This window comes from Myxine glutinosa, chromosome 3 (assembly GCF_964187855.1).
Source record: "Myxine glutinosa chromosome 3, kmMyxGlut1.1, whole genome shotgun sequence".
NCBI classification, from domain to species: domain Eukaryota; kingdom Metazoa; phylum Chordata; class Myxini; order Myxiniformes; family Myxinidae; genus Myxine; species Myxine glutinosa.
The window spans coordinates 7480101-7506433 of record NC_136263.1 but is presented as its reverse complement, the minus strand read 5'-3'; positions in this window follow the sequence as shown (position 1 = coordinate 7506433).

Below are 26333 nucleotides of genomic sequence, written 5' to 3'. Positions count from 1 at the left end.
GTCCAGAGAGAGCTGGGGGGGGGGGGGGGCAAGGCCAGAGAGGAGTCGGTAGAAGACGGAAAGACCATCAACCTGCCTGCGGTGAGTGAGTGAGAGGCCCTTGGAGTTAGCTTCATCGCGGGAGATTCCAATGATTCTGAATGCTTTGGTTTCAACAGCGTGAAGCCGAGCTAGGTGTGAGGCAGGAGCACCAGCCTAGAGGGGAGAGCAGTATTCCATTGAGCTGCGGATGAAAGCCTTGTATGTGGTGAGGAGCTCAGGTGTGCCAAGGAAGGACTTTGCACGACGGAGGATGCCCAGTCGGCGACTGGCTTTGGAGGCCAGATTTGAAATGTGGTTTTTCCAGGAAAGATCATGGCAGATAGTGAGACCCAAAAGCTTGAGTGACAGAACTTCTTGGAGAGGATTATTCAGAAAGTGGATGGGAGGGTTGTCCAGTCGGTCTTTTCGGAGAGACATCGTAAGAGTGCGAGATTTGTCAGGATTGAAAGACATGTTCCACTTGTTTGCCCAGTCTGTGATTTTGTCAAGGTCTGCAGAGAGTGAGGAGGCTGCAGACTGCCGATCTGGGGGATGAAGAATGGAGCGACAGAGAGTAGAGTCGTCAGCAAAGAGATAGAGAGGATTTTCAAGAGAGTCAGAGAGATCATTGATGAAGACCAGAAAAAGCACAGGGCCCAGAACACTGCCTTGGGGAACTCCAGCCTGAACAGGAAGAGGAGATGAGAGAAACCCATTCAGGGCCACACGCCACACGTTGACTACGACTAGAGAGGAAGTCCGCCAGCCATGCGTGGAGATTTCCATGGATACCAAAAGAGGAGAGTTTGGTGAGCATAGCGGGGTGCCAGACCGTATCGAAAGCACGTGATATGTCAAGGGAGACTGCTCTAATTTCCTGTTTGGCATTGAGGACCTCCATCCATTGTTGAGAAAGCAGAAGCAGCATGTCCAGAGTGGAGTGTCCAGGTCTGAAACCAAATTGATTATCAGAGATCAAGCCATTGCAGAAGAGGAAAGATTTCATATCTGAAGCAATGATGGATTCCATGACTTTGCTGATAATTGGGAGAAGGCTGATTGGTCTGTAGTTGCTGGGATCTGTTTTTGCACCTTTTTTGTGCAAAGCGGTGATGTTGGCAGATTTCCAAGCAGATGGAAGATGACCTTGAGCAAAAGAGAGGGTGAAGAGAACAGAGAGGGGGAGTGAAAGAGCGGAAGAACATGATTTTAGGACCCGTGGGCTGATGCCGTCAGGTCCAGTTGCAGAATCAGAGTCGAGGGTTGACAGAAACTTTTCCACCTTGTCAGGAGGAAAGGACACAGAGTCCAGGAGCAGCTGGGTACGACTGGGTACGGTGGGTACAGAGAGGGATGGGTTTGGGACACAATATTTAGAGGCAAACACAGAGTTGAGGCATTCAGCTTTTTCACGTGCGGAGTCAGCCGTGTGGCCATTTAAGGTGAGGGAGGGGATGGAGGGGGACCAAACACCAGAAACAGATTTCACCAGACGCCACCAGGATTTGGAAGAGGGAGACAGATAAGAGAGTTCGGTCCTGAGGATGGAGAGATATTGTTTCCTGGCTCTCCTGAGGGTGGACACACACTTGTGGACCTTGTGGACCTTGAGGGTGGACCTTTGGCCTATGTTGACCTTTTGGCCTATGTTGCTCTCAAAAATAGTTGGTGGTTGAATTCATTTCGCTGATATGAAAATCCGATTCAAATTCCAAGTTAATCGGATGAAAATTGAGGATTTTAGAAATTGGAAAAAAGTGGTTGACCCTTGGCCTATGTTGACCTTTTCGCCTATGTTGACCTCAAAAATAGTTGGTGGTCGGTTTCAGTAAGCTGTTATGCAAATCCTATTCAGATTTCAAGTCAATCGGATGAAAATTGAGGATTTTAGAAATCTCAAAAAAGTGGTTGACCTTTGGCCTATGTTGACCTTTTGGCCTACGCTGATCTCAAAAATAGTTGGTGGTTGAATTCAGTCTGCTGATATGTAAATACTATTCACATTTCAAGTCAATCGGATGAAAATTTAGGATTTTAGAAATTTGAAATTGTTGTTGACCTTTGACCTATATTGGCCCTTTGGCCAATGCTGATCTCAAAAATAGTTGGTGGTTGAATTCAGTTAGCTGATCTGTAAATCCTCTTCAAATTTCAAGTCAATTGGATGAATATTGAGGATTTTAGAAATTTGAAAAAAAGTCATTGACCTTTGGCCTATGTTGACCTTTTGGCCGATGATGATCTCAAAAATAGTTGGTGGTTGAATTCAGTAAGCTGATATGTAAACGCTATTCAAATTTCAAGTCAATCTGATGGAAATTGAGGATTTTCGAAATTCATAAAAGGTGGTTGACCTTTGGCCTATGTTGACCTTTTTGGCCCACGCTGATCTCAAAAATAGTTGGTGCTTGAATTAGGTTAGCCGATGTGTAAATCCTATTCAAATTTAAAGTCAATCGGATTAAAATTGAGGATTTTAGGAATTTGAAAAAGTGGTTGACCTTAGGCCTATGTTGACCTTTTGACCTCAAATATATAGGATTTTGTCGGACCACGAAGTCTACCATTTGGTGAAGTTTCGTGAAGATCGGTTTAAAATTGCGACCTGTAGGCAAGTATACGTGAGCGGACAGACAAACAAACGCACACACACAAACACACAAACACACAAGCACACAAGCACACAAACACACAAATCACAACACACAAACACACTGATCAACATACTTGTCAATTATTATTTTTTGCCAAGTAATGATAAAGACAGATATCAAGATGGATGACTGACGGAGACCTCTCAGATAAAATGCAGCTCGGATGAGGCTTTTCGGACATTCATTTTGACACAAGGACAATGTTGTGACAGGAATGGAATCTCCATCGGAGGATGTCCATGAGAACTGTCCAGAACTGGCTTTGTGCTGCAGGTTACAAAGCCAGGTGAATGATAAAGTGTCCTCTTCTCACCCCAGAACACAAAGCAGCTTGCTTGGCATGGTGTCCAGAATGTCAACACTGGAAACCTGCATCATGGAGCAAGATCCATTGGTCTGATGAGAGCTGATTTATCTTGCACACGACTGATGGTAGAACTCATGTTTGGTGGTAACCCAAGAACAATGTACAAGACTGTACACTCAAGAACAATGTATAGAGTAGATTATGATACATAGCTGCCTGGTATGATTATAAGGTTCACCGTGTCACTTTACAGGTGAATTCAGTAACCTGACAGTCAGTCAGGACATTTTTGGTTGTGTTGTAGTTCCACATTTTGACAACTACCCACTTCTCCCAAGACACATATTCATGTATGGCAATGCCAGACCCCAATGTGGTCATGCAGTCACCAACTTCTTGTGAAATTATGCCATCACAGCATTGCCCTGGCTGGCAAGGAGTCCTGATTAAATTTAAATAGAGCACGTTTGGCACATCCGTGGGCATACAATTATGAAAAAGGACCCTCCTGTGCAGATTCTGGCACAGTTGGAGGATTATTTGCACCAAGAATGGCAACTCCCTTTGAATTCTCTCCTGTGGCTCTCCTTCGGGGAATGGGGAGGTTTGCAGCAGTCATTGGTTCTCATGGTCCTTGCACACATTATTGACTTTTGAAGACATTCATTCGATTGTGACATCATTTGATTTCATTACACACTGGTGTAGAGCCATACACGACAGGATGTGTTGCCAAAAGCCCCATTCCAAAGTCAACGTGTTTTTTGGTGCAAAACAATGCCATTACACACATCCTCATTTTGTGGTTCAAAAAATCAGCAAAACCTCAATTTGTCTAAAGTCATTTGTTTAGCTTCCATATTTACCAATACATGGTTTTATTTTTGATAAATGACTACGGTTTATGATTAATTTTCTTGGTTATTTCCTTGATCCAGAAAAACATGCTAGTGTTTAACTTTTCTCCAACAATGTATGGAGGCTTTCAATGTCAAATATGAGGTCAGGACTCTCCAGACATATATCAAACTTTCTGGCATCCCGCATTGCTCTCTGTCTATGGCATCCAAGGCCAACTCCACATATGGTGCACTGACTTGCTCTACTCGCGTAGCCAACGTGAGTCACTCAGGGGTGTATTCCAGCCGGAGCGCACCGGGGCAGAACTCCGGCACATCAATCCATCGGAGGCGGAGCTTAGCACCGCAACAGTTTAAAAAAAACACTTACTCTTCATGTCTTGTTATGGGAGTCTAGTAGCATTTTTATCGTGTGTGTCAGGATTCGCCTTAAAAAAGACTAGATGGTATTCATCGAATACTTACCCTGCACAGTCAACTTGGTGCGAGCCAACTCTACTGTTTTTGAACGTTTTTTTCTTTGATCCAATATTGCCACCACACCACGTGAGCAATTACATCATAAATATATATTCTTCAATATAATTGTTGCATGGATCACGCTCAATAAATTTCAAACTGATCAGGCTAAGCGTTGTCCCTGTCAAATTATGACGTCATAATTACAGCACCAATGACATCATCAGTAGCATATCTTATTCCCCAAGCGGAGTATTTGACAATGAGCAATGTTTCAATTTTTTCCATTAAGCGGTTTGGGAGATATAGAGGTGTAACATTTTTCCAAGATGGCGTCCGTACCACGTGACCTATGACGTCATAATTATCAGCAAAAAGATCTACAGGCAGCGGCGCTCCTACTGTAAAATTTCATATCAATCGGAACAACGTTTGCCGAGAAAATGAATTTTTTAAATGCAGACACGGCACAGGCACACATAAGGCACATGGCACACGTACGGCACACGTACGCATTTAATGCTTAACCTCACTTTTCACTTCACGAGAGCAGGGTAAAAAGGATGTACTGTATATACTCATATATATATATATATATATATATATATATATATATATATATATATATTGTTATGAATTTTGGGGTAGGGGGATATATAGATTTAGGGAGATCTGCATAGGTAGTTGCTCCGATGATCGTGGGTAGCAAGAACCACATTTTTGGCTAATGTGCAAAATAAAGAAATACTTCTGGAAAACCACAGAAGTTTAACACAGTACTGTCCGTGAATTGAGGTCGATATCAGTTTACATCACTTTCAAGGATCAATTTATTTGCTTCGAAATGTAAAATGTGGTTTTTGTTTCTTTTAAAGGTCACATTAACAAAATCTAGAATACTTTCAACATAATTCCAATGAACTTTTGGTTCTAAGACATCTTGAAAAGTAAGTTCACCCCCACAAAAAAATATTCCATATTAAATGCCAAGTCTCTATCTTTCACTCCTGACAAGTCTCACACTCTCACTATCTCTCTCTGAAAAGACCATTTGGTAATCCACGTCCCCTCCCCCATCTACTCTCTTGAGGAAACAATCCTCTTGAGGAAGTTCAGTCAATTAAACTCCTGGTTCTCACTATCAACTCTGAGCTTTCTTGGGGAAACCGCATTTCAAAGTGGGCCTCCCAAACCAGCTGCTGACTTGGCATCCTCGTCGTGAAAACTCTTTCCTTGGCACACTTGAACTCCTGCCCACCTACTAGGCCTTCATCTGTAGCTTGATGGCGAAGCTGAGTCTAAGGTACATTACTTATTTCCCCTTAGACAGGTCGGTGGTCGCTCTCTTCTACAGCCTCGTTTCCAGTCTTGCGCCCTCTGCTCTTTTCCCCCCTGCCCCTCCAGGCAGGGTTCAAAATAAGCGCTCGGGTGCCAAATGCCACCAAAAACACGTTTGGCCACGAAAATTTGGCCCGAGCGTGGCCCGTGTGGACAATTATCAAAATCGTCAATGTATTCGGTCATTACTTATCATTATTCATTCTCACCAAACTAGACCTGCCAAGCGGACTACAGGTCATACGGGAAAGGTTGTAGTGAATCCATGAGCCTTTACCTTGTGTCCAAAAAAGTGTACATCTTTCCAACCAAGATTATGATATAATTCACAAAGGAAACATGGAGTGGCCTAGCTGGCTTATTGTCGCCGATCGTTCCATTAATGGAACTCAGTGGGTGATGAGGACGTCACCCTGGTTAATCGAGGCTCCGGTACTAACACCAAAATGACAGCTGAATGCCACCCTACCGAGCCTTCCTCCTGACTTTCTCTTTAACAACGTCCTGATGATTAAGCTAATCCGATGCCTAAAAATTCCCAACATGGACTTGTGCTTTGGGGAGACAGTTTGGTACATGAGCACCCTGATTAAAAGTGAAGCTTTGTTTTCCTTTTCGACGGCATCCCTAAGTACTATATACAGCACGTGCACAGCCTTGCTTCCAAGATGGCAATGCCTTATTGAGTTGGAAATCTCTAAACGAATTTGCCACAAGTGTTTTTTTAGTTATATGTGGAAAGCCCAAACACATTTAGGCTTCTCCTTGATCATGGTCGTGCCGGAAGGCAGTGTTCTTGGAATTTCAATCCTGCGCAAGAACCTAGCATTAAACATACACCGGGACACGAAAAACAACATCTATTTCTTGAACCTCAAAACACAAACTAAGTTGCTTGACCGCATCCCACTGAAACACGAGTCCCGAGTTACGGCTAATAAATGTGATTCTGACATCAGCAAACGGAGCCATCTTCCGGACAGGTAGCCCTGATGGCACACATGGTGTGGTAATGGTGTTACTGGGTTTCTGATCCCAAGACTAATGGAATTTTTTTTCTTCTTCTCGATGGGAAAAGCCAGGCTGAGTAAGATTGGCACGCTGGTGCAACCAGCTGGTTAATGGCAGCCTGTCCCACCCTCTGCACTGGCTAGATTTAAAGCCCGGCCGCCTGTCGCGCACACAATGGCCCCCACAAGACAGCTCGGTGAAAATGGGGGAAAAACGACCATGGCAGCCGAGCTGCGCATACTACGCTTTCAAAGGGGTTTGGGTTTGTAATGAAAACAGGCATGAGCTCATTCTTCATAGTCCCGCTCTGCGGAGTATTTTGTCAGGTTTATAGTCGAACACTTGGGTGATGACACTCCATTCCTGAGTCCAAAATAATGGAAGACTTCCTATCTTCACTCTGGTGCAATAGCAATACCAAATGAGAGTTTGTGCAATGCTTACTTGCAGTGTCTACTTTTGGTTACTTTTACTTTTTGGTTACTTTTGTCTACTTTTGGAGTGTCTACATATTCCATACAATATGAAAAGTGAATATAATTTGAAGCAAAGGAGGGGACGAGAGGAGTGAGATGAAAATGGAAGTGAGTGGCGGAGGTGGTAGCACATCCCAAAAATAAAAATGATTCCTCCATGATTGCCGATATAATGAGCAAATGCCCCCCCCCCTTGGCCATTATATAATTGCTCATCAGTAAACAATAATGAAAAAAAATAAATCATTGAGCTCACTGATAGTTCCAAAAGGCTTTAGCCAGTTTGATGTTCCAATCTGAGCAGGTGGTTAGTTCCAAAAGGCTTTAGTCAGTTTGATGTTCCAATCTGAGCAGGTGGTTAGCTCCAAAAGGCTTTGGCTTGTTTGATGTTCCCATCTGAGCAGGTGGTTAGCTCCAAAAGGCTTTGGCCTGTTTGATGTTCCCATCTGAGCACGTTGTTAGTTCCAAAAGGCTTTGGCCTGTTTGACGTTCCCATCTGAGCAGAGAATTCAACATGATTTTGGGATGCTGGAATCCCAGGTATAAATCCCAAATGCTCTGTTGATTTGTCCATAGTCTTCAATCATCCATGGAATTTGCGTGAAAATACACGAATATTTCCGGGAGTCCTTGTCCTACATCAAATTTGTGCTCGAGGTCTTCCAAAAAGCCTTCGATCATTGTTCAAATAATAGGTTAACATCTGATTGGAATTACCTCCAGAAAGGACCAAGTACCAAGTAAAAACCAGTTACTTTGACTTACTGTTCATTCAAGAATAGTCATCAAAGGGCAAAATGGCTTTCACGTGACATACAGCTAGCACGAGGTGGCCCAATTGCACACTTACATTCACCATTGAAAAGTTTCATTGTGTATACTGGCGTGACTCGGCACGCTCCGCGTGCCTCACCACACGTCGTTTCAGAGGGGTAGGCATCTTTGACCATTTCGGTGTCTTTTGGGTCTTCATTGTGTTTTGGGTCTTCAGGGCAATTTTGGTATTCAGGGTCTTTTGGATCCTCTGGGCCTATAAGGGTATTTTGGGTCTTTGAGGTGTTTTGGGTCTGCAGGGTCTTTTGGGTCTTTAGTGTCTTCAAAGGCTTTTGGGTCTTAAGGGTCTTTTGGTTCTTCTTGGTCTTTAGGGGTCTTTGGGTCTTTTTGGATCTTTGTGGTCTTTTGGGTCTTTGGGGTATTTTTGGTCTTTGGGTTTTTGGGGTCTTCGGGGTGCTTTGGGTATTCGGGGTGTTTTGGGTCTTCGGGGTGTTTTGGGTCTTCGGGGTGTTTTTGGGTCTTTGGGGTGTTTTGGGTCTCCGGGGTGTTTTGAGTCTTCGGGGTGTTTTTGGTCTTCGGGGTGTTTTGGGTCTTCGGGGTGTTTTAGATCTTCGGGGGTGTTTTGGGTCTTCGGGGTGTTTTGGGTCTTCGGGGTGTTTTGGGTTTTCGGGGTGTTTTGGGTCTTCGGGGTGTTTTGGGTCTTCGGGGTGTTTTGGGTCTTCGGGGTGTTTTGGGTCTTCGGGGTGCTTTGGGTATTCGGGGTGTTTTGGGTCTTCGGGGTGTTTTGGGTCTTCGGGGTGTTTTGTGTCTTCGGGGTGTTTTGGGTCTTTCGGGGTGTTTTGGGTCTTTGGGGTGTTTTGGGTATTTGGGGGGTTTGGGGTCTTCGGGGGGTTTTGGGTCTTTGGGGGGTTTTGGGTCTTCGGGGTGTTTTGGGTCTTCGGGGGGTTTTGGGTCTTCCGGGGGTTTTGGGTCTTTTGGGGGGTTTTGGGTCTTTGAGGGGTTTTGGGTCTTCGGGGTGTTTTGAGTCTTCGGGGGGGTTTTGGTCTTCAGGGGGCTTTGGGTCTTCGGGGGGCTTTGGGTCTTCAGTTGGTTTTTTGGGTCTTCTGGGTGTTTTGGGTCTTCGGGGTGTTTTGGGTGTTCGGGGTGTTTTGGGTCTTCGGGGTGTTTTGGGTCTTCGGGGTGTTTTGGGTTTTCGGGGTGTTTTGGGTCTTTGGGTATTCAGGGTCTTTTTGAGCCTCAGGGCCTTGAAAGGTATTTTGGGTCTTTGTGGTGTTTTGGGTCTTTGGGGTTCTTCAGGGTATTTTGGTCTTCAGGGGTCTTGGTGGTCTGAAGGGTCTTGGGGGAATTAAATGGTCCTCAAAGGTCTGAGCGGTCTCAGCAGTCTTAACGCAATTAAGAGGGATAATTAAGAGGGTGGTAATTTTCTTTTCAAGAATTAGACGTTTCCGTCGCATATAAACATGGCGACATACATAACCACATACGTTTGCTCTATTATAATAAAGATAAAGTAACATGATATTCATCAACTATGAAAGATATTCTTTTGAGATTTGTCATGAACAACATGTGCAGTCTGGCCCAAATTTTTATTGTGCATTTCCACCAACTTACTGGTGAAGTCTAGGACACAACGTTCTTGTCCATTGAGTTGCACAATTCCACAAATTCCGTCATCAGCTCCATGAGATTGTGTGGCCTTTGTGTAAGGTTGAGTATTCAAACTTCCCCATAGAAGAAAATAATCTCGCAGACTTCATTTGGGGCTTGGTTTAGGTCGTGTCATTGTTCGACATTGGTGCCTGTCTGGAAACTTTCGTGAAATTAGCTGATCTTCAAAAGTTTATAGGAAAGTCAAGGACTTTATCTCTCACCGTTTAGGAAGGTGCATCATCCTTCAGTTGAACCACTGTGTGCCATTGTTAAATCCTTCATTCCAAAAGCCTGGACAATGTTATGAGACATGGCAAGACACTGGTCTGAGTTAAACTGGACATTCCATGAATACTAGACCATCAAGTTAATGGTTTGACAGTTTCCATGTCTGAAATTGCATTGATTCTCTTGGTTATCGAATATGCTGCTTAGATGATTGTACAATAGACATGACTCTGTGACGTAATAGCTAGAACGTCCACTCTCAGTCGAGGAGGCCGGTGGTTCGAATCTTGGTCCAACTCATACCAAAGACAAAAACGTGCCGTTTCCTTGCTTGACACTCAGCACTTAAAAGGATGCAGTGCCTTCAGAAAGTATTCACACTTTTTGCTCTGACAAAAGCTCTGACTGAGTTTCTGCTCTGACATGCACTGTCAACTGTGGGACCTTATATAAAAAGGTGTGTTTCGTTCTAAATCATGTCCAATCAATTGAATTAGCTACAGGTGAACTCCAGTCAAGTTGTAGAGACATCTCAAGGATGATCAATGGAAATTGGATACACCTGAGCTCAATTGGGAGTGTCATAGCAAAGGGGGTTGAATACTTATTGACTCAAGACATTTCGGCTTTTCATTTTTAACTAATTTGTTAACAAAAAAAACAATAATAAAAATCCACTTTGACATATGTGTAGATCAGTGACAATAAATTCCATTTAACACATTTTTAATTCAGGCTTTAACACGACAAAATGTGAAAAAAGTCAAGGGGTGTGAATACTTTCTGAAGGCTATGTGGAGCACATGCAAATATAGGTTGGCAATCCTAGCACAGGCTTTGATGAGTCTAATGGCCTGTTCTTGCATTGAAGTTCCTTGTAAGGAAACATTATTTCCCAGACTTGATGAGGCAAAGGTTAGAGCGTCCGGACTGAGTCTGGGAGGTCGGTGCTACGAACCCTTATGTTGTCATACCAAAGATTTTTAAAATGGTATGTTCCACTGCCTTGCTTGATGCTCAGCATTTAAATAGGATAGAGTACAGACAAACAATCAGAGGTTGGCAACTATTGCACATGCTTGATGGGAGTAATGGCCTCCTCATGCATCGAAAATCCTTGCAATGCATCTCGTGTTATTAATCCTCTTGGTTATGTAATTTGAACTATGGCGGAAGCAATCACTGCTTACCTAACACTCCCTTACATCATCATCACAAGTGTTGCTGAAGACATTATCGGACCTACCTGTGAACAAAAGAAAACCCTCATCGTTAAATGGGGCCACCCTAGAGATGAATCGCTCCTTTTACCATTTGTATTTCACTACTGCAGCATCCAGGTGTTATACAGCCCATGATTAGTTTGTTTTATATTTAAATAAATGGAATGATTCAAAGTGTTTTTATATCTGGTCATATTAAGGAACTGATGCAATGTATTCCTCCAGCACAATATTTTGATGTTCTAAGTTTGAAACTAATGGATGGAGAGCTTCTTCATCTCAATCTCTGTAATGTTCAACACAAATTGATCGCAACTACAATCCGCTTCAGCAAAGTTGTGCGCTTTAATGAAATTTTGAGAATTTATAGTACTTCTACAAAAGGTCAGAGGCCATGTTTAATCTACAATAATAAAAGGCTGTGTGTGTGTGTGTGTCTGTCTGTCTGTGTGTCTGTCTGTCTGTCTGTGTGTGTGTCTGACTGTGTCTGTCTGTGTGTGTGTGTGTGTGTGTGTGTGTGTGTGTGTGTGTTTGCATTAGTCTCCTCCATAACTCCAAAACCATGCTAGCCACCCCAAACTTTGCATGCATACCAAGGGAACTCCATGGATTTGCATTAATGAAAGCTGGGTCTTTGGGTGTTAATAAATAAATAAATAATGTTATGTTTGTGGGGGTAGATGAAGGAATCCCATAGTAAAGGTAGAATTGTATAATTATAGCATGGACCGTGAATGCGTAGGAGGCATCTCAATGTACTTAAGTAGGGAGACTGTAGCTTAAGATTGTTTATGTGTCTTCACACGAGGGGTGAAGCGGTGATAATTAGTTAGGGATTAAGTTTCGTTTTCCCCAGTATGTGATTTCCCTCTGTGACTTTCCCATTACGTTTTACATTTACTTGGCCGGCCATGCAAAACCTCCATTTAACGACAATAACTGCCGACAGAACACCAACATTGCAGATCGGACCAAGCCCCGCCTCTAAAGGACCATAGGAAACAGGCCACTCCCCTGAGGGACATGATTAGCCCAGAGGATGTGGGCGGGCGAACTAGGAGGGATGTTCGGTGATTGGCTCTCAAGAGGAGGAAGAAGAGCGTGTCTCTCTCTGGCTCTCTTTTGGCTGGTTCTTGCTCAGATAAGAAGGGGCCATTTTGTTCTGATCGTGGACGATCATGTGCAGACTGCTGGGCACGTTTTGGGAAGCGAGGATCTCTTTGCCGCGTCGGCAGTGTTTTGCAGGAGGTTTTAGACGACTGCTGGGCTCTTGGAAGCTGAAGGCCACGTTGCACTTGATGGTAGAGAATCCAAAGGAGGCCGTCTAATCTGCCCGCCTCATGCTTGTAGTGCCTTCGACACCGCTATTTTGGAGCGCTTCCAGCGCGAGTGGCTACCCCAGTTTCAACATCCACCAAGCTCCTAAAATTACTCATTGGGACACCAAGCTAAGTGCCAGCTGAAGGGGTTTTATTTTCATTTGATCTTTCCCTTGTGTGTTTTTGAGACTGTGTGGTAGGTCCCTCAAAATAGGATTTTGTTTTACCCCAGCATTCATTTTATTTCTTGATTTAATTTCATTAAATCTTATTTGTTGAATTTCCTTGTCGTGTTTACTTGTTTGTGGTTTCGGAATAAACCCGTGTGTTTTGTGAGATAAATGCCTCGCATGAATAAATGGGTCTTCGGGGGGTTTTGCGAACTCTTCCCTCACGCGAACGCCAAAAATAACCACTATATATTTGGCTCATCGCCTCGGGAGTAAACTGTCTCTGCTATTCGTCCAAGGCTGGTCTTAACTAGCTACGGACAGGACAATAACCAAGGCATGCTTATAACCAAAAACCCCAAAAAGCCTTACCAAAATGGTGGTCCACCATCTTGGACAGCCCACTGGCACATCAATGGGTTCTTAAGCCACCATTTTGTTTTGGCTTATTCAAAAGTGCCTTGGCTTGGAGACACGATCCACTCTCATGAAATAATTAAAGCATATAATCAAAATCTGGATTTGCTTTTGATGATTGGATCCAGTATACTATATAAGTATGAAATCTGGAGTGAAATCTGACAAAATTTAGGTTGAAGGAACTGCGCTCCAACGCGAGTCGAAAGAATTGACGCGACCAAAGACGGAATTCGTCCGAGTTGCTTTATTGAAACAAAACAGCTCAGGTATTCTGACAAACCCGTTTATCGGGCAGCAATATATATACACATTTATGTCGGGAAGTTTGCCCGGCAAAAGCTATACCGGGCATGCCCGGGTGTCAAGGGCGAGCCTTGGAAAGGCGAGTCTGGACCTGCCCGGGCGTGTTTGGCTGCGGCCTGGCAAGTCGAGGCTGGGCGTGCCCGGGCGCTCTGGGCGAGCCTTGGAAAGGCGATAGCGGGCATGCCCGGACGCTCTGGGCGAGCCCTGGAAAGGCGATAGCGGGCATGCCCGGACGCTCTGGGCGAGCCCTGAAAAGGCGATAGCGGGCATGCGCGGACGCTCTGGGCGAGCCCTGGAAAGGCGAGAGCGGGCATGCCCGGGAAAGACGAGACCGGGCGTGCCCGGGAGGTTCTGGCGTGCCCGGGAACAGTGAGTCCGGGCATGCCCGGGAGAGGCGCGTCTGGCCGTGTTCTGGCCGGTGCAAGGCGATTGTGTGCATCCAGCGGTAACCGCTACACACGCCCCTCCAGAATCGACCTGCACCGGCAGGGTCAATTTAAGGGGGGTCCGGATGACCCGGCCGAAGCGACCCCTGGAGGGTCGTGGGGAGGGGTCCGACGTGGTGGTGGGTGGTCGAGCGGGGGGAACTGTGGACGGGGGGCGGCCTCGCCGCGGAGGAAGGGCCAACCGTGGTGGTCGGTCGACGTCCATGTGCGCCGGTTTGAGGCGGTCCACAGAAATCCGGTCCGGCCGGCCGCCGAAGTCGACGATGAAAGACTTGTTGCCCCATCGCAGGACCCGGAAGGGCCCGTCGTACAGCGGCCGGAGTGGCCCCCGGTGCGCGTCATGACGCACAAAGACGTACTCCGCTGTGCGAAGCACCGGGGGGACGTAGGACTGGGGGCCACCGTGGCGGGACGTCGGCACGGTGGCAAATCGTCGGGCGGCCTCCTGGAGGTCGGAGCGCTGGCGAGCGGCGGACCAGGGACTGGTAGCGTCGGGCACGAATTCGCCCGGGACGCGGAGCGGCTGGCCGTAGACGAGCTCGGCGGCGGATGCCTGGAGGTCTTCCTTGGGGGCCGTGCGAAGGCCCAAAAGGACCCACGGCAGCCGGTCGGCCCAACCGTCGTCCTGAAGGCTGGCCATGAGTGCGGCCTTCATGGAGCGGTGAAACCGCTCGCACAACCCGTTGGCTTGGGGGTGGTAGGCCGTGGTGCGGTGCAGCGTGACCCCCAACGAACGGGCGACCGCGCCCCAAAGCTCAGACGTGAACTGTGGGCCGCGGTCGGACGAGATGTCCGCTGGTGCACCGAAGCGCGCGACCCAGGTGGCGATGAATGCCTGCGCCACGTCGGCGGTGGTGGTGGAGGCGAGGGGCACAGCCTCCGGCCACCTGGTGGTCCTGTCCACCATGGTGAGCAGGTGGGTGAACCCCCGTGAGGGGGGCAGGGGACCCACCAGGTCCACGTGGACGTGGTCGAAACGCCGTCCCAGCACGGCGAAAGGTGCCAGCGGGGCCTGGGTGTGGCGGTGGACCTTGACCCGCTGGCAGGCCGTGCAGGCGTTGGCCCAGTCACGGATGTTTCGTCGAAGGCCGTGCCAGACGAAACGCGCCGACACCAGCTTCTGAGAAGCTTTCCGGCCCAGGTGAGAAAGGCCGTGGATGGAGGCGAAGATGCGGCGCTGCCAGGAAACGGGCACGATGTGGCGAGGCTGGCCCTGGGAGACGTCGCAGAGCAGGACGGTGCCCGCGAAGGGAATGTCGGCCAGGCGGAGGCCCGTGTCCGCCGCACGGAGTGCCTGCACCAAGGCGTCGGTGGTCTGGTCGGCCGCCATGAGCGCGAAGTCCACGCCGAGGTGGACCGCGTTCGCGCTGGCCCGAGAAAGACAGTCGGCCACGGCGTTGTCTTTGCCGGCGATGTGCCGGATGTCCGTGGTGAACTCCGACGCGGCGGATAGGTGGCGCTGCTGGCGGGCCGACCACGGCTCCGTGACCTTAGCCATTGCGTAGACCAACGGCTTGTGGTCGACGAAAGCCGTGAACGGGCGGCCCTCCAGGAGGTGTCGGAAATGGTGAACGGCCAGGAATAGCCCGAGCAGCTCGCGGTCGAACGTGCTGTAGTTTAACTCGTTCGGCCGGAGTTGCCGGCTGAAAAAAGCGAGTGGCTGCCAAACCCCGTCCACCCATTGCTCATGGACGGCGCCCACCGCGTAGTTGGAGGCGTCTGTAGTGAGGGCCATGGGCGCGTTGAGCACCGGGTGAGCCAGCAGCGTTGCGTCGGCGAGGGCCCGTTTGGCGCTGGCGAAGGCCGCGTCCATGGGCGCGGACCAAACAATATCATGCTTGGCCGGCTTGCCCCGGAGGGCCTCGTAAAGGGGCCGCATGAGCTGATCAGCGCGGGGCACGAATCGGTGATAAAAATCACCATACCGAGGAACTCTTGGAGGGCCTTGATGGAACGGGGACGCGGGAACGTGGTGATGGCCTCAACCTTGGTCAGCAGCGGCATGGCCCGGGTCTTGGTGATGCGGTGGCCCAAAACGTCAACGGTCGTCGCGCCGAAGTGGCATTTGACCGGGTTGACAATTAAGCCGTGCTCGCTGAGGCGACCGAACAGTGTTTGGAGGTGGAGGAGGTGCTCGGCGCGGGACGTGCTGGCGACGAGGATATCGTCCAGATAGACGAAAAGAAACGGCAGGTCGTGCAGCACGCCGTCCATCAGGCGCTGGAACGCCTGAGCCGTGTTCTTGAGGCCAAACGGCATCCGCAAAAATTCGAACAGGCCGAACGACGTGATGACGGCCGTCTTCGGGACGTCGGCCGCCCGGACAGGTACCTGGTGGTAGCCCCGTATCAGGTCAATTTTCGAAAAGATGACCCGTCCCGCCAAACGGGCGGAAAAGTCCTGAATATGCGGGATCGGGTACCTGTCGGGGGTGGTAGCGTCGTTGAGACGGCGGTAGTCGCCACACGGGCGCCATCCACCCCCCGGCTTTGGCACGATGTGAAGTGGCGAGGCCCACGCGCTATCGGAGCGCCGCACGATGCCGAGGTGCTCCAACGCGTCGAACTCGGCCTTCGCCACGGCGAGCTTGGCCGGGTCGAGGCGGCGGGCCCTGGCGTAGACCGGCGGGCCCGTAGTGGGTATGTGGTGCTCGATCCCGTGCCGCACCGCGACGGCCGAAAACGTCGGCTGCGTGAGGGCCGGGAATTCCACGAGCAGGCGAGTGAACTCGTTCGCTGCCGGGAGGGCGCACGCCAGTTTGGTCGGCGCAGAGCTGCTCATCGTGCACGCCAGGGAGCTGAAGGTCTCGGCGTTGAGAAGGCGACGACGTTTGACGTCGACCAGCAGCCCGTGCGCGCAGAGGAAGTCGGCGCCCAGCAAAGCCATGGGGACGCAGGCGGTCACAAATGTCCATTGAAAATGCTGGCTGCCGAAGCAGAGGGTGACAACGCGTGGGCCGAAAGTGCGTATGGCCGAGCCATTAGCAGCGACCAAAGAGGGGCCGCAAACGGCGTCCCGCCTGTCCTGCTCGGAGGCGGGTATGACGCTCAGTTGGGCACCGGTGTCACACAGGAAACGCCGCCCAGACGCTTTGTCCCGAATAAACAGCAAGTTGCCCGAGTGGCCGGCGCTCATGGCTGGGAATGAACGCCGGCCCGGCCGTTTCCCGACCTGCCAAAAGTGCACGGGGGCCGGCACGTCCGAGCCTTGTGTCCGAACCTGGCGTGGTAATAACACCACGCCCGGTCAGGTGGAGGCCCCGGCCGTCGTGTCGGAAGCGGGCGGTGCGGCGTGGCGGCCGCCAGTTGCACCGGCAGTTCGGCCTCCAACCGCGCAGGGCGCTCGGGCGTCGTGGGCGTCGCCTCGGACGGCGGCGGGCTCCAGGTAACCACGCCGATGTGCTGGCCCGCCGAGGAGATGTTATCGGCTTCCCTGGCGAGGGCGCGGGAATCCGTGATCAACGTGCCAGCCAGGGCGAGGCGTACCGGGTGAGGCAGCTGGCGAAGGAACAGCTCGCGGAACAGAAAATCCGGAGAGTGCTCACCGAGCAACGAGAGCATATAGGCCATGCGCTCTGACGGGCGCGTGTCGCCGAGCTCGGGCAGAGCGAGCAGGCGCCGTGCGCGTGCTGCCGGTGAGAGGGCGAAAGCGTCGAGGAGGAGTGTCTTCAGCGCGTCGTATTTGTCAGCAGCCGGCGGGTGCTCGAGGAGGCTCAAGGCGCGGGCCGCGGTGGTGGAACCGAGCACCTCCACAACATGGTGGAAGCGGGTGTCGTCCGCGGTGATGCCTCGCAGGGCGAACTGGGAGTCCGCCTGGGCGAACCAAACAGCCGCGTGAGCCTCCCGAAGGTAGGCAGTTTAAGCGTCACTGCTGTATCCATGTCGGTAGGTCACCAATGAAGGAACTGCGCTCCAACGCAAGTCGAAAGAATTGACGCGACCAAAGACGGAATTCGTCCGGGTTGCTTTATTGAAACAAAACAGCTCAGGTATTCTGACAAGCCCGTTTATCGGGCAGCAATATATATACACATTTATGTCGGGAAGTTTGCCCGGCAAAAGCTATACCGGGCATGCCTGGGTGTCAAGGGCGAGCCTTGGAAAGGCGAGTCTGGACCTGCCCGGGCGTGTTTGGCTGCGGCCTGTCAAGTCGAGGCTGGGCGTGCCCGGACGCTCTGGGCGAGCCCTGAAAAGGCGATAGCGGGCATGCCCGGACGCTCTGGGCGAGCCCTGGAAAGGCGAGAGCGGGCATGCCCGGGAAAGACGAGACCGGGCGTGCCCGGGAGGTTCGGGCGTGCCCAGGAACAGTGAGTCCGGGCATGCCCGGGAGAGGCGCGTCTGGCCGTGTTCTGGCCGGTGCAAGGCAATTGTGTGCATCCAGCGGTAACCGCTACAAGGTCAACATTAGCGATTCTTATAACTAAGTGTATATCGCAGAATAATTAAAGTATCCATAATCAAAATCTGGATTCGGATTTGAGGATTGGATCCCACTCTCTTTATAAGAATCGAAATCTGAAATCTGGTGTGAAATCTGACAAAATTTAACACTTTAGTGATTCATGTAACTAAGTGTATATATATTTTACTCAGCTTTCAGCAATGTTGTCCTTCCTACTTCTCCATATTGCCAAAGCATTACACTTAACCTTTTCCACTGCTCCAACAATTATTGTATTGAGTGAAGCAAATATTAAGGAATGTGCCCAAAGTGTAACTTTATTGAGTAAAACGACAATGATTTATCAGCGAGATTGCTGGAAATGCTTCCGCATCGCGCCTGTACAGTATACTCCGTGGGTACATCACCAAAAAAGAAAGCAAGCTAAATCAAATTCTTCCTCCTCCTGATATGCCTATCGTCTAATATATTTCCTTCCTTGTAAAAAGTATAAAGTACACCGATGGATGATACAAAAAGTACACAAAGGCCACTTTAAAGGTAATATGGTCCTTTGTGTTGGGGTTGTCGGTTTGATGTACTGTACTTTACGTGTGTTTATGCTTTACCGCAAATGTACTTCGAACAGGACACTGTGCCTCAATCCACTCAAGCGCTCATCAGGGAGATACATGCGTGCATGTGTATCAGGGGTGATGCTTAATTATATTTTTGGTGGCCCACCTGCATTTTTTGTGGCCCGACCATATATTATTTACTGGTGAATCAAACTTCATAAAAATCAGTATCCACGTTTAAATTATTATTTCTTACGACACCTACAGATCAAATTTCAGTGCTTTTCACACCAGCAACCTCAACTCATAATCACAGAACACTCCCGCCAGCGATTCGATCATCTACCTTCTTTCTAACTTGCATCAAATTAGTACTCGGACAATTTTAATGTTTGCTGAAGAAAAATCTCTACACATATTAACCCATTTATTGCGTTTTCCAAAACAATTGTTAGTTCTGCACAACTTTCTTCTTAACTCTTCAAAACAATTGAGATAATTGTAATCATGAAATCTTGAAAATAGAACGAAAACAAATGTCACTGTAAAACTTGAGTATTTTTATTTGATGAACATTCGGTTTCAAAAAATATTGGGTCGAAATTTGATGTAAAGAACAGTTATTTTAACAGAGTGTGAATTGTGTGACGAGCATGCGGCTAACGATGTGATGCGTGCATATTACAAGCTCACGGCCTTGATTGTATTTCCCGAAGCGGTGAAGCGGCATTAGGGGTGTGCAAACCTCGGTGTGCAAACTTGTTTTAAGCATTAACAAAGAAAGAAGAAAAAGCAATAAGAAACCTGCATATGGAGTTAAAAGACAATGACTGACACACACACACACACACACAAACACACACACACACGCACGCACGTACACACACACACACACACACACACACACACACACGCACACGCACACACACATAGTTCGAAATAAGCGCTGGTCCGGGTGCCAATGGCCACCAAAGACTCTAATTGTTTGGCCATTAAAATTTAACCCTAGATGTCCCGTTTGGCCACTTATCAAAATGGTCGATGTATTCGGTCGTTACTTGTCATTATGCAATCCCAACAAACTACACTTGCCAAGTGGAATACAGGTTATATGGTAAAGGTTGTAGTGACTTCATTTGCTTCCCTCAGCAGGAGTTCCGAAGGTCACGTGATGTAAATGATCTTCGTAAACATTTACCGTGCATCGCTGCTTCCGGTAATGGCGGATGAGGAAACACGAATAACGCTTCAGAATCGTCATCTGTATCACGAGTAGGAGGACTCCGGGGTTCGGCGCTCCCCTTACCAAGGGGGGGGGTTAGTCCCGGGGGGGGGGGGGTTAGTCCCCATGTCTTTTAAACTGGCCGATCCCCCAGTCCTGGAAATTATAACGCTCCTTTGCGGGGTTGAGATTGGCCAGCATGATTGGTCAAGATGGATTCCCAAATACCTGCGTGCCAATCTTTCCGCAAAGCAGGGAGATAATTTCCGCTCGAACCACGGACAGATGGAAATTGCCGAGTGGTTTAGCAATCTGCGATTCGAGCCGTTAGCAATAAGACTAACCCGATTCTGAGCGGTTCCGAATCGTGCCACCGGTACTCAATTGAGGAAAAGACGAAAGCGATCGAATGAGAGTGTAACGAACTCAAGCAGACTCCATCGTGCCGGAAGCGGAAAGCGCGTTTATTGACGCGGTGATGATTCACTCGTGTCTGACGAATAAGCGCGTCCGATAAACCACAACAACAATGCAAATACAAGTCAGAATAATACGTTACATCCTCCTTTCTTTCAAGGAAGCCACTTTAAAGGAAACCAGCAAAGCAAATAACTCTATAAAGTAAACTTACAATGAATTAATTAACAAACAGCATCACATTCAGATCACGTGAATCAATTGATTCAAATTTAAAGATCCAGACGTCTGGGAGGGTTAACCGCTCTGCCGCTCCTTGTGATGAACTTGGTATTTCTGGGAGATGCAGTGGCTCGAGGCGATGACACTGATGGGAGACTTTGGGATTCAGATGCTTGCTCACTTGGACTTGGGGACTTGCAGCAGTTCCCCACTGGGGTGTCCTGTTGAGTGGTGGGATCAGGGAAGTCCCTCATGTCCTGGGAAGAGTAAAAGCGAGAGAGTGGCTGACTTCCCACCGGGCCAACATTGGCTGAATGAGGCACTCTGCGGAGATGGAGCCTGTTACGCCGGTACACATTGTTTGGGGTCCTCAGCAAATATGACCGGGGGCTGTTGTGGCGCGCCTCAACTACAGCCGGAATCCAATGCCTGGCCTCCGGGTTTGGCAACATCCTAACACTGTCACCCGGCTGGAGCGGTGGCAAATCTGACATAGATGGCTTGTCATGATAGTATTTTTGTTTCTCCTTCTGTGTGTCAAGGCGTGATCTCACAAGGTGATGGTCATACCGCGCAGGCACGAGAAGAGTGCGGTTGCAAGGCAGTGTGTTTCTGGGGCGTCTTCCCATTAGGAGCTGAGCCAGGGACAAGTTTATTCCTTCAAGTGGAGTGGTGCGGTAGTCTAGCAGGGCTAAGTACTTATCTGCTGACTTCTTCCAGAGCCTTTTCACTGTCTGGATCGCTCTTTCTGCCTCTCCATTGGCACGTTGGTGCTTGGGGGACACAATGTCGTGAGTTATGCCATATTCTTTGCAAAACTGAGAAAATTCCTCTGACGTGTACTGACTTCCGGAATCGCTTCGCAGCTTCTCTGGAATACCATGTCGACAAAACTGCTGCTTGAGAGCTTCGATTACAGAGCGAGCTGTAATGTCCTTGAGGCAATCCACCTCCACAAACTTGGAGTAATAATCGACCGTGAGCAAATACTGCTTTGATTCGAAGTCAAAAACGTCGCTTCCAACTTCGATGAATGGAAGATCAGGCGTGTAAGTCGGCAAGAGAGGCTCCCGTTGCTGAGCGCTTTGATACTCTGCACACTTGCAACAATTCCGTACAGTTTCTTCGATGTCAGAGTTCATTGAGGGCCAATACATGACCTCGCGAGCACGCTGCTTACACTTGTTCACTCTGAGGTGCGATTCATGAATCAAGCTCAGCATTCTGGGTCTGAGGCTTGGCGGGATGACAAGGCGCATGCCTTTGTAGACAACACTGTCTGAGACTGCCAATTGCGTTCTGGAGTCAAAGTACGGACGGACCTGTGCTGGGACTTCCTTTCGGGAGTCAGGCCATCCACTTGCAATGACACCGCAGAGAAGGCTCATTTGACTCAGAGTAGCTTCCTGGATTTCGAGGTATTTCCCACTCGTGATCGCAAGGAACTGGAACATGTTCACAGGCTCAAGGTCTTTCCCAGCTTCTGAGTCGGTGTCCGGTAGAGGTGCACGGGACAATGTGTCGGGGAGCACCATCTCAGAACCACGGCAGTAGTTAACCTCCAAGTCATACCGTTGAAGCTTGAGCAACATACGCTGTAAACGCATGGGAGAAGATGGGAGAGGCTTCTTGAAGATTTCCTCAAGGGGTTTATGGTCATTATATACCACTACTGATTTTCCAAAGATATAGTAGTGAAATGCTTCTGTTGCATGGACGATTGAGAGCATTTCCTTCTCAATCATAGCGTAGCGACACTCAGTATCGGTCATACTGCGTGATGTGAACGCTATAGGGTTGCCATTCTGGAGCAAACAGGCTCCTACAGTGTTTTGGCTGGCATCGGCTTGTATTTCAACTGGCTGACTTACATCGTAGTACTGAAGGACCGGGGCCGAAATACATGCTTGCTTCAGCTTCTTGAAGGACAGCTCCTGCGCTGACTGCCAGGAGAACTCCACGTCCGCCTTGCAGAGATCACGGAGAGGCTTGCTTGTGTCACTTAGGTTGGGAATAAACTTCCCTAAATACTGAACGAATCCAAGGAAACGCTTGACGCCTTGTTTGTCTGTTGGATGTGGCATTTTCTCAACTGCCTTCGTCTTGAATGGATCTGGTAGCACTCCTTCTGCAGTAAGCAGGTGGCCTACATAAGGGACTGAGGTTTGCCGGATGAGGCATTTTCGGAAGTTTAGTTGCAGGTTATAACTTGTAGCTTGTTGCATAACTCGCTTCAGTACACAGTCGTGGTGGGTGATGTCACGACCATCAACTAAAATGTCATCCATTACCGCTGTTGCCCATTCTATCCCTTCTAGCATCTGGTCCATGATTCGCTGGAATATCTCCGGCGAGCACCGCAATCCATAAGGGAGACGCAGCCAGCGGTATCTCCCTACAGGTGTATTGAACGTGGTCAAGAATGAAGAAGGCTCGTCAAGGCGAATTTGCATGAACCCACTGCGGGCGTCAAGTACAGAAAATACTTTGGCTCCAGGGATTTGAGCTAAAACTTCCTGAACAGTTCTCATTGGGTAGTGCTCACGTTTTGTGCACTTGTTTAAGTCTTTGGGGTCTATACAGATGCGGACTTTGCCGTTGCGAAGAGCTACTACCATGGAACTCACCCACTCAGTCGGTCGTTCTACCTTCGCGATGTGACCTTCGGTGACCATCTCTTGTAGCTTGTCAAATATTTGCTCTCTCAATGCTGCAGGCTGTCTGCGAGGAGCGTGAACTACTCCCTGTGACCCTTCTACAAGCTTGATCCGATAAGTTCCGGGAAGAGTTCCAGTTGTCTTGGCAACTTCTGGAAACTCAGAGATTACTGCTTCCTGAGACACATTGACTAGAGGCTGAACAAGAGACAACTTATCGAGCTTGACAATGAGGCCTAGGGCTTCCGAGGTAGCGCCTGACATTACATTCTCCTGATCGAGGTCAATGACCTCAAAACTGGCTCTAACGGTCTTGTTTTTGTGAGAGAGAGGGAGTGTCCCCGTACCGACAGGATGGATAGTATGGTTCGAGTATGTTTTAAGAACTTTATGCGACGATTGTAGATCACCTGCGAGGTGCTGGACTAACTGGTAGTCGTTGAGTGTTAGTGTGTTGCACCTTGCACCCGTGTCAATCCGGAACCGAGTCGGCTGACCCAGCAACGTGACGGTCTGTGCCCACTTGTCATGAGTAGCCGTATTGATGCTTGGTTGTAGAGCGGAGATCCTTAAAATTTCAGATTCCTTGACGAGTTCTTGAGGAAGATCTACATGATCTAGACTGGTCTCCTCATCAAGGGACTTTAGGTCGCGCAGTCTCTTCCGACACGCCGCAAACCAGTGACCAGGCTTCTTGCAGTAGGAGCAGCTAGAATTAATTGCTGGACACTTGGCTTGCCTGTGCACTGACTGGCCACATTTGCTGCAGGGACCGTCATTCCGAAACCGATTCTCAGCTTTGAACAGCTCGGTGGCTTGTGTATGCCTATCAGGCTTGCTCTTACAACAGTGAGTCTGGTGCTGAGTTCGTTCGTTTTCAGATCTGAGGGCTGAGATGAGAGCATCTTCATCTCGGACTATTCTCATATGTTTCTGTGAGAGCTCTAGCTGTTGGCCAATTTCTATAGCTTTAGCTAGTGAGAGCTCCTCACCCCTATCGAGTAATTTCTCTTGGACCCTCTTATCATGGCTGCCATCAATGATGCAATCGACGATTATGTCGTCTGGGTCTTGGTAATCGCAATCCATGAGAATTATCCTCAGATCTTTTATGAAATGATCAAAAGACTCACCACTCCGCTGGCGCCTTTGTTTCAGTCGGTGTCTGGCAACTCTTTTGTTCTTTCTGGGCTGCACATAGTTCTGGAATTTGTTCAGCACTTCCTGCGGGTCGTCTTTCTCTCCTTCCTCCCAAGATAGAGTTTGGTAGATTTGACGACCTTGTTCGCCGATCCACGTTCCGAGCCATCCTGCTTGACGAGGCTTCGTAATGTCTGCGAGCGGCCCTGACAAGACAAAACTGACGTGATTTCTGAACCGGCAAAACTCCTGGTAGAGATCCAGACTCTCCCAGTCGATCGAGGGATGATCAAAGTTCGGAGATGCCATATTTATGGAGACGAATGGCGGCTTATGGCGTGAATATCAACGAACTTCTGACACCATGTAACGAACTCAAGCAGACTCCATCGTGCCGGAAGCGGAAAGCGCGTTTATTGACGCGGTGATGATTCACTCGTGTCTGACGAATAAGCGCGTCCGATAAACCACAACAACAATGCAAATACAAGTCAGAATAATACGTTACAGAGAGGAAATCAGAGGGTAAGAAAGAACAAATATGATTTATTACTATACTACCAAAAGAGAAAACGAAGGAAGGGCATATACAAGAAGAAGAGCAAAAGGACACAGGGCAAGCTTACACAGTCTTAAATATCACGCCCAGGACAATACAGACAGACTTGCACGAAAGGGGAATAGCAGGAAGGAGGAGAAGGTCCAAGCAGATGGCAGGGGAGGAAGGTCCGGCTCCAGGTTCACGCTCCACTCTGGTCCACGTTTTGGTTCGGTCCACGCTTCAGTTCGCGGCGAAACCCGGCAGGCAGCGCGGTTGGTATTGTCGCGGTAGCGGACCGACTCTCTCACTCAACTTCGTGTCTGGTCTCGTTCTTGACCCAACTCTCAACTCTCTCAACTCGACTCTCTCACCGTCTCTCCCTCTCTCCTCCCGTCCTCTTGTCTCATCTCACGTTCACTTTGCCAACGTTGCTTTAGACTTTAATTGACTGAAAAAATAATCCGGACCAATTCCAGTTTTAATCGCTTTTCCCCGCCTTAGGAAGGTGTATATAGCAGCTCGAGTGGTCGTTTTACCTCTTGGCGTTTTTCTCTGGGCACTTTAAATGGTTCAAAAATAATATTAGAATAATTGGCAGGAATAAAAAGAATAGCGTCATCCGCCTTGACCGCTTCTTTTAATATATTTTAAATTATTTTGTGATTATAATAAATGCTAATTAATTATTTTAATTAATTAATTTAATTAATTGATTAATCTCACCTGACACGCTGTAAACAAACTTGCGCAAACACCTTATCAGACATGTGTCGTCACATTATCAATGAGCTTGCCAATCCATCCGTCTCTTCGTAACCGTTTCCATGGAGCCAAGTGCTAGTTTAAGTGCTTAAGCCACTTGGCGAGCGCTCTACAAGCTGCTTGGTAACGGAACACACCGACTGAGCTGTATACCTGGCTCGATCCCCGCTGTGCTCATGTAAATTTAACCATTGGCATTATTACCTCCACCTTGGATCACCATAGCCAACCCAGGTAGGGCTGTTTTCCTCACTGGTTTCCGTTAAAAACAAGGTGTTCATGTTCGGTGTTCTGCTGTTCTGCTGCAATCATAGGAATTCCCGTGAGTTGAAAGTGACAAAAATCATCACTTTTCACAAGTAAGGAAACGTTATTTGATATTAAATAAGATTTTTAAAATGTTTAACGATGTTATTATTGTTAATATTATTATTATTATTATTATTATTATTATTCTTTTATTATTGTTTGTTGTCGGCGGTGAAGTTTCAACTCTATAGTATTTGCCTGATCAGAGTCGCCGATTCGGTTTGTGTTTATGTTGTTATTGTTATGTCTGTGGAGTAGGCAGTGATATGTAGAGTCAGCTCGATTTGTATAAACTAGGGCATGCCCGTACTATATATATATCTAAAATTATATCCCCCCCCTCTATTTACATGAAATGGTTTGGTCCATTCGCAAAGCCAAAGCGAACGGCTTGCGAGTACGGTGACAATCCCCCCCCCCCCTCTATTTACATGAAATGGTTT